Source organism: Podarcis melisellensis, assembly GCF_964234715.1.
Source record: "Podarcis melisellensis genome assembly, chromosome: 1".
In the NCBI taxonomy this organism is placed as follows: domain Eukaryota; kingdom Metazoa; phylum Chordata; class Lepidosauria; order Squamata; family Lacertidae; genus Podarcis; species Podarcis melisellensis.
The window spans coordinates 65,052,666-65,061,712 of record NC_138528.1 but is presented as its reverse complement, the minus strand read 5'-3'; the positions used below and the strand labels follow the sequence as shown (position 1 = coordinate 65,061,712).

Sequence of the window (9,047 nt, the reverse complement as noted above, 5' to 3'; positions counted from 1 at the left end):
AACAAATGAAATGAGACTTGGATGGATATTTTCAGCTAATGTCCCCATTTTCTCTGCCCAGGCCATCCCGTAGAAGTAGGCAACATGTTTGCAGGTGGGCATATGAGTGCTTCCGCCACCACATTCATAAATACTTGAAAGCCACCAGAGAAATAGCAATAACTGAGCTGGAAACCAACATTTAAGATAACCTGTAGCAATTTGCCTTGACCTTTACTTCTTAGCTTTATAATTTGTCTCAGCTGAAATTTGAGTTGACTGAGGGTAGGTGGGGAAAGAAATGCAGTTAGGACAAAATCCACACTGTAGTGTGCTAAGTAATTTCACTGGGAAACAGGATGGCACTCCAGAGAAATCGTAGCTTCGTACCAAATTTCACTACTAAGTGTTGGTAGCAGGAAAATATATCAGGCACCTAAAAAAAGAAAAACAGCTGAAAAGTGTTAGTTGGGTTTCTACATGAAGGAATTGGACCAACCAGATTAGAATGCTGTAATGTTTCTTCATGGTTCTGCAGAAGGTTTTATTACAAATGCCCTTGTAGGTAAATAGGACAGGAAATGTCGTCAAAAACAGTTGTTCTTGACAGGTGTCACCAGCAGATGTATCTAAATTTGGCTTAATTCCTTTTTTTTTTAATGGTGATTGAGCGGCCATGCTTAGATGCATTTTGGAATCATTATTAAGACTTGTATTCAATACAGCGCTCATGAGAAAATTCTACTAGCGCAAGGATTTCTCCTTGTCTAATGGAAGGTTCTCCAACTTTCTGGTCCCCAATCTGTTCTGGGTTTTCCCCAACACTCCAGAGAAGATTTGGGGATGGTGCGGTGTGTGTATGTATGTGTGAGGAAAGTGGGAGAAATTCCCTTCCACTAGCTCTCTTGTGTGGTGGAACTAATGTTCCCAATGCCAGGAACACACACACTAGATCCCCACCTAAGAACTGGACAGAGAGCCTGGAGAGAGAGAAAGAGAGAGAGAGAGAATTTCTGTAGGCCACAGCAACTCCCCCTCCCTCGATTCTGCCCTGTTGTTGCACCAAGTACCCAGGTGAGCACAACTAGGTGAAACCAACTTCACCCTGCTCACCCACCCAGGTCTCAGTGGTACAGACCAGATCAGCCTTCTCATTCATAATCAGATCATGGATGGGGGAATTGTTGCTCCTAGCCCAGGAGGAGTTTTTTACAAGCAGCCCTAGTGAAGAAACTGTGAAATAGATACTGGATGCCGAAGTCAGTGAGCTTATTTTTTTAAAAAAAATAAAATCTTTCCTAAGCTCTTTATTTTATCTAGGCTCTGTGAGGCAACTCACCTAGGTCCTTTCATTCCATTTGCAGTTGAAGAGAGAGCTCACAAATAAAGCACAAAGATAATTATATGCCAAGTACCTCCAGGACTTACCCTTTGCCCTCCCTGTTGTGAGGCAGGCATTGCAGAGCTCCTAGCATATGCAATGGCTTACAATAATCACCATCCTTTGAGGCTTTTGCAGACCATCATTAAATTTTGAGATACACTGAAGTGGGCATTTGTATCATGATATGTATAACACATGCACTTGCACATAGACCTTACCTAAAATAGTCTCATAAACCCTTGCATTAGGACCCTTTCTACAGCCTCTCAGATACATGCCATTGGCACAAGGCCCGGACTCTCTATTTATTTTCTCATAAATTGGCCTGGTCATTAATGAGAACTCATATTTTCATGTATACCCTACACAGCATCTTGGCAATATTTAAAAATGAATGCAGCAGTGCAACTCAGACTAATGGTGGCACTGTTTTTTCATACCTGCACTATATTATATCAGTATATTAATTTAATTTTGCATCCCCTCAGCCTTTCGCAGGAATCTCAGAAGAGCGGTCAGTCTTACGGAAAATTAGATTCATCAGTTCGAAGTGACTATGCGATGATAAAGACATGCTATTTTGACATGCCTTATAAAGAGAATTATTCTGAGTGTCTTAAAAAATGTTAACCTTATCAAACAAATATAAACCATTTCCCTGTTTTCTTGTATCGTGCTATGAAATACTGATCGAACGCTTATCCTACTATGGCATGTCAAGCAAAAACATATTTAGTTGCTGTGATGTTCACTAAGCACATTTTAGAGAGTACAATTTAAAAACCATAGCTTATTTGTATTTGTTTCACCATTGGCTAAATTTGGACCAAATCAGATGTGCTAATAATTAGAATGCAGAAGCCCTAGTGTGGAAACTGAAATTGAACCATCTATAAAGGCGGAATAGAATCATTGAACTGTAGAAGTGAAAGGAACCACAAGGATCATCTACTAGTCAGTACAGGAATCTTTCACCCAATGTGAGGCTTGAACCCACAATCCTCAGATTAAGTGACTCAGGCTCTACTGACTGAGCTAAACTCTCAACGCTTACTTCTAAACTCTGGAAGTAAGTCCCATTGAACTCAATAAATCTTGCTTTTAACAGACATGCATTACATTCTGTGGTTAAGGGTTCATTACAAGGTGTCAGAAGGGGTAATTGTTGGACTACACTGGCAAGCCACACCTGTAGAGGAAGAAGCAAACTGAAAGTGTGTAGAGTACAAACATTATTTACTCCAGGATAGGGATGGGGAAATTTGTCAATTTCAGTTTCTGTCAGTTTCTCATTTTTCTAATATTAAGTTCAGTTTTCCACATTCCCACATCACTTTGCCAATTCTTTTTCTTCTTTTAAAGTCCTCGTGGAAGTTCACCAGCATTTTTGTGTGAATATTCTAATTCTAAAATACACATTTTTGTATGCAGTGTTGTCCAATGCACACATTGTGCAAAGCAATTTCCCATAACGAAATGTATTTTTGTATGTTACAGTGGTACCTTGGGTTAAGAACTTAATTTGTTCTGGAGGTCCGTTCTTAACCTGAAACTGTTCTTACCACTGTACCAATTTAGCTAATGGGGCCTCCCGCTGCTGCTGCGCCGCCACCCCCCCCTGCAATTTCTGTTCTCATCCTGAAGCAAAGTTCTTAACCCGAGGTACTATTTCTAGGTTAGCGGAGTCTGTAACCTGAAGCGTCTGTAACCTGAAGCATCTGTAACCCAAGGTACCGCTGTATTTGCACAAATATGCCTATTTTCACACACAGTTTATCACGTATATGCATTTTTGTACACACTACTTAGTTGCAAACATGATTGAAAAATTCAGAGAAGTGAAAATTTCGATGGATGCCTTTTTCAGTCCGTGTATTATTTCGGGAACTGCAAACTAGGTAGCTTTGCCTTTAATTTGAATGGTGCAGCTCTGTCATGCTGTCCATTGCTGCTTGCAAAAGGGAAGTTTGTCTCCTAACATCAGGTAAATATCAGGTTTTATATAGTTAACCTTCACTTCTGTAATTGCCAATTATTTCCTGGGAGGGCTACTCCTTTAACACCTACCTGACAGAAATTTAACAAGGCTTTTCATATCATTTTCATGCTGAAATGAACTTCATCTTCTCAATTTCTTCCTGCCTGTCATTAAAGGCACAGGCGTCATGCTAGCAAGGGGAAGCCCAACTCAGCTCTGAAAGGCGTCATGCTAGGAAGAGAGTAAAACATGAGAAACATTTATAACCCTACATACGGATTAACAACAACAATCTTTCTGCCATTTAATCAAGTATCAAAGATGAATAATTTGTTCAGCACTGTGGACCATATCAGAAACATATCATGAGCCAGAAAACTGCAACAAAGCAGGGGTATTGTCTGTTTGTTTGTTTGTTAAACATTTATATACCGCTGTATCATAAAAATATACCACAGCAATTTACAACAATAAAACCAGACAACATTAGTTGCCTACATCTGATGTGGTTTACCTGTCTTTTTCAAGAACATTAGGGATCCTGAATATATATTATGATGGTTTTTATATTTTCTAAGATTGGTGGGTTTATTTGAATTATGCCCTTGGGTCCCAATGTTGTAGATTTTGTATCTACAACATAGTAGATTATAGTAGAAAAGACTGCTGAAATGGTTAAACCACTATCTGTTAAGTTAATGGCCCTCGCCAGGCCTACAAACACCCTCCATTTATGTGTCTAAAGAGCTGACAAAGAACAGGTGTGTTGCCATAGTGCCCTGGAAGCAACCCCATATATCCTAAAAACACTACATTCTCCACTGAACTTCACTCTAAGGAAACTGAACCCTGGGTAAATTCAGGAACCCCTGAAGTCTCTCATCATTCCAAGTGTGTGCAACAATAGTCATTATTCAGAAACATTACTCTTTGCAAACTTTAATCTTAATCAATATGTGTGCAATCATAACTTCAACGATAGCTTTGCAAACATGTGGACTAGAAGCAACACCTTTTTATTTGAAAGCTCTAATTCGTGGCATGGGAAAATGGGCCTTGGGAGCCACAACATGTAGCTTTTGTTGGGCATTCCAAAAAAATAAATGTGTAGGCTTAATGTTTGGGCATGGGGATATGCATGCAAGCCCTGCCCCCAACGTACAGACACACATGTTCCAGAGCCTCTATGAAGGCCTGAAGAAATGCTCTAACCAGCTGGATATGGTAACAATCTTCCCTCAGTTCGGAAACTCTGCAAGAGGGGAAGGGCCATATCTCAGTGGTAGAGCATCTCTTTTGCTTGCAGAAAGTCAAAAGTTGAATCCTCAGCATCTCCTGGTGTAGGGCTGTCAAGGTATAGACTCCTGCCTGAAACTCTGGAGAGCTTCTGCCAGTCAGTGTAGACAATACTAAGCAAGATGGACCAATGGTCTAAGGCAGCTTCCTTTGTTGCTTTTTTCCCTAATCAGAGCTCCTGTTTGAAATGAGGATTCTAATCCCGTCCATCTGAACATGGTTAGACTTTCCCAACACCCTGAAGAAGAGCAGGTAGGGTGGAAGACACTGGGATGTCCCTCATTGACACACGCCAGACCCGCTCCCTCAGTTTAAGCCCTCACACATACTGTTAAATGCATGAGGAGAGATTATGCATTATCATTAGAAAAAATAAGCTCTAACTAGTTGAATATAGTAAGCCCATAAACTGGTGAGAATTTCACTCAAATTAATGAATGGAATCTGAGCTGACGGATATTTGAAAACCGGAATTTGCCTTAGCTGTAATCTTTCCTGAACCCAACATTGTGCATGAATTGTAAACTTTGTAATGCCTTTCAGAAGAAAAGGTAGAAAAAATGATCGGGCAGTAATATATGTAGAAAAAGTTCCTCTTTGCAAAACAGAACCTGACTTTTCTTCACTGGAGGCTACGTTTCCAAATGTATCATGGATTCCCAAATGAGAATAACACAGAAAATAAATAACAATAATATTGTGTGTGCAGCTTCTGAATTTGTCAAAACTAGTCTAGTCTTGAACACAACTATAGGTAAACCTTCCCTTTATGTTCTGGTTCAATTTTCATATGTCTTCCAAAATAGGGTTAGATTAAAAATGCATTGAGATTCATTTTTTACAATAATGACTGTGGGGAATGTAAATAAAATGTAGAAGGAAATAATTCTGAAAATCATAAGTTGGTATACAATTGTGGAGAAAAACACTATATATGTTAATGTTTATTCCTATCTATGTGAGCTGTATCCTGAGGAAATGTTCAGATAGTATCACTGATGCCTGCATTTTTGCCTGTTTCCTATAGCAAAGGTTACAGATCAAGCTGGAAATGCAACAATACTTAGAGAGTTTGATGTTTGGTTTCACAATTCCTAATCAACAAACAAATTCATCTGCCAATTTACAGATTCCTCCAAGCTTACCAAGCACAAAGAGTGTCCCATTTGAAATCAAATGCCTGCTTCAAGTTCTGACAAGAATATATATGAAGTCTATCAATAGCTTCAGTTACAGAAGGGCCATAGCTCAACAGTAGAACTTCCACTTTGCATCCAGGAGGTTCCAGGTTCAAACCCCAACATCTCTAGGTAGGTCTGGGAATTCCCCCTGGCTGAACCCCGGTTGAGCTGCTGCCAGATAGTGTTGACAATACTAAGCTAGATGAACCAATGGCCAAACCTAGGATAAAGCAGCTCCCTATGTTCCCATTTTTTGTACAATATAAACAAATTTATGGCCCACCTTTCTTTGCGAGAATCAAAAGTGGAAAAAAGGTTGGCCCCTGGGAGAAGAGGATACTGGACCAGATGGGCCTTTGGTCTGATCAAGTAGAACTCTTCTTATGTCTTCAAGAAGTGGTCAGAGTATTAATGATTATAAAAATTGGATATATTATTACATGATGGTCTATAAAAATAATAGCTGGTGGGGCTTATCTTCCTCAGATTTTCATTTTTAGGGGGCAAGTAAGCTATTGTGAGCCTGTCATAATAAATCTGACTTTCTGCGGTGGATAGGTGCAGAAGGGAAATATCTATAACTGGGAGAATGTCCCAGTCCAGACTTTGTGATGTTCCCAAAACAGAAGCATTGGTCCATTTTCTCCTTTACGATTCCACATCCCTTAAATTGTTGCTGAACCAAGGGCTGCAGGAAAATATAGCACATGAATGTAGCTTTCGGTCTTCCATTTATTTCTGACATATTTCTAATTATGTCTAACAACTCCAGAAAGTTGTCACCCATTTACACCTTCGCCTTTATGATTTCTTTCCTGACATGCCTGAACTATTCAGTTACCAATCTCTTTACTGATTGTCCTTTATTTTCCACAGCCTGTGTGATTTCACTTTTGATTTTCAGATGGTAGATAGTTACTCACTAAAATATGAAAGAAGATGCTGTTGGGATTTATTCTATCATAGCAATAAAGAGGATAGTTTGGAACAGAGAAGTGATGGGAAGACGAAGGTTCTGCTCAGCTCCACCTAAATCTTTTCTGCCTTTGGGATTTCATTACATAGAAATACCATCCATGCTTGGTAGTTAGGAAAGGAACCCAAGTCTCCCTATTCACTGCTGTCTCTTGAATGGGTATAGGTATTGATTCGTAGCATTAATGAAATGAAGATTCTGCTCCTTATAAATTGTTAAGGATTAATTGGCTATTTACTTGTTTGGTTTATAAAATCTGTTTCTGCCTTACATCAGAGGCAAACTTATATAACCATGAGGTAGGTGATTCTCAGGCAATTTTAGTATCTTAGGATGAAAACCGGTTGCTTTGCAAATGCTCTATACATAGTTGTCATTCGTAATTTTTGTTCTAATCTTTTGTCTGACAACTTGGAAGATTACAGGTTTTTCTTTCTCTTGTAAGACTACAACCTCCAGCAGCATGTCTAGTTCTTTTAAATATACACAGTCACAGCGGATGGGGGGGAAATAAGAGATGGGTGAACTATGAAATTTTATGCACCTAAACAGATGTCTGCCAACAGGACCCACACATAAGAGGACTCTTTGCTCCTGCAGGTTCCAGCAGCTGGTATTCAGAAGTATTACTGCTTCCAGCCATGGAGGCAGAGCACAGCCACAATGTCTAGTAGCCATGGACAGCCTTTTCCTCCATGTATTTGCCTAGACCTCTTGCAAAGCCATCACTGCCTCCTGTGCATTGTGTGGAGAAGTACTGACTTTTATGTATCCCGTCTCTTCCAACGTTCAGCTTCATTGGATGTCTACAAGGGATGTCTACAAGTTCTAGTGAGAGAGGGAGGAAAAAATTTCTCTGTCCACTTTCTCCATTCCATGTATAATTTTAAAAACTTCTGTCATGTCACCTCCTACTCACCTTTTTCCTCTATAAAAATTCCCAGATACTGCAACCTTTCCTCATAGGGCAGTTTTTCCATCTCCTTGATCATTTTGGTTGCCCTTTCCTGAATCTTTTCAAACTCTACAATACCCCTTTTGAGGTGAGGGGACCAGAGATGTACATGGTATTCCAAATGTGGTCTTACCATCGATTTCTATAATACCATTGTGATGTCAGCAGTTGCAATTCCTTCCCTCATAATCCTTTAGCATGGAATTTGCCTTTTTCGAAGCTGCTGAGCATAGGGTTGCCATCTGCATACACCTGTCTATTGTCTCATTCCTGGTCAGCTACCACCATTTCAAGGCCCCATTAGCACATATGCAAAAATAAGATTTTATTTTGCACCCACATGTATCACTTTAAAGTGGTTTACATTGAATTGTATTTGCCATTCTACCGCCCATTCGCTCTGGAGTTATTCTCAATCTATTTTGTAAGATAACTATATAATAATAACCAATCTTTAGAAAATTAATCAAGTTTCAAAATATGGATGTGCTCGTGCTATTGTTTCTTTTGTTCAGTATCCTGGATCATGGCCAATTAGACTTAATGTAATAAACCCTATTGTGTTACATAGGCCTTTCTGATATAACTGAGGTCTGGAATGGTAGATGAAAAATAAAGACTGCAGTTCAGATGGCAGCAAGAAGAAGCAGTGCCCTTTCAAGCTACAATTCATAAAAAATACATCCAATTCTTACTCATTTTCCTAACTAGAAAGTGAGGTAATGCCCAGTATATTTTCTGGATCTTCCTCAAGCTCATGCTGTCCTTTTTATAATTAATTTGGTTAAACTTTCCCCTCCATTCAAATTTGCTCCCAACTCTGCTGCATTAATAAAGGATATCTTTCCAAGTTCACATCTGTACAAAACTTTATCACCAAAATGCTCAGTCAGAAGTTGTGTTGGGGTTTGTTGTCATTTATATTGCAGACAGACTACTCCAAGAGCTAATTACTTTAAAGAGTGCATATTTATGCTCCAGATGTGAAATCTTTAATGAAGTGAAATTTACAGCCAGCCGGGAACCTAGGTGTTATAAAAAATTTGCCGTACAATAAGGAACGCATGGAAAGATGTCAAGCTTTGTTTTCCAATTTACTGCTGTCAGCTTGTATGGAGCAGACCAACAGCCCTCCAGCTGCCTTTCTAAAATTAATGTTAGTTTAAGGAAGATCAATGATTCCTCTGCCACCAGCATTATCTTTTCGGTGTTCTTTGCAGCTTGCTGGTTTATTTGTCATAGGCAAAAGAGAAACCTGCATTTGAGTCTTCTAGGTGCATAAATAAACCACAGCACCA

General features: G+C 39.4%; 1 long non-coding RNA gene across 1 annotated transcript; it reads right to left on the bottom strand.

The window, feature by feature from the left end:
- Nucleotides 1–368: 368 nt before the first annotated feature.
- Nucleotides 369–7,877, bottom strand: LOC309355412. The gene is made up of 3 exons (XR_014162535.1): nt 7,714–7,877; nt 3,431–3,572; nt 369–415 (listed from the first exon to the last, which is right to left on the bottom strand). It is a non-coding gene; the product is annotated as an uncharacterized lncRNA (long non-coding RNA).
- Between the last annotated feature and the right edge of the window lie 1,170 nt (nt 7,878–9,047).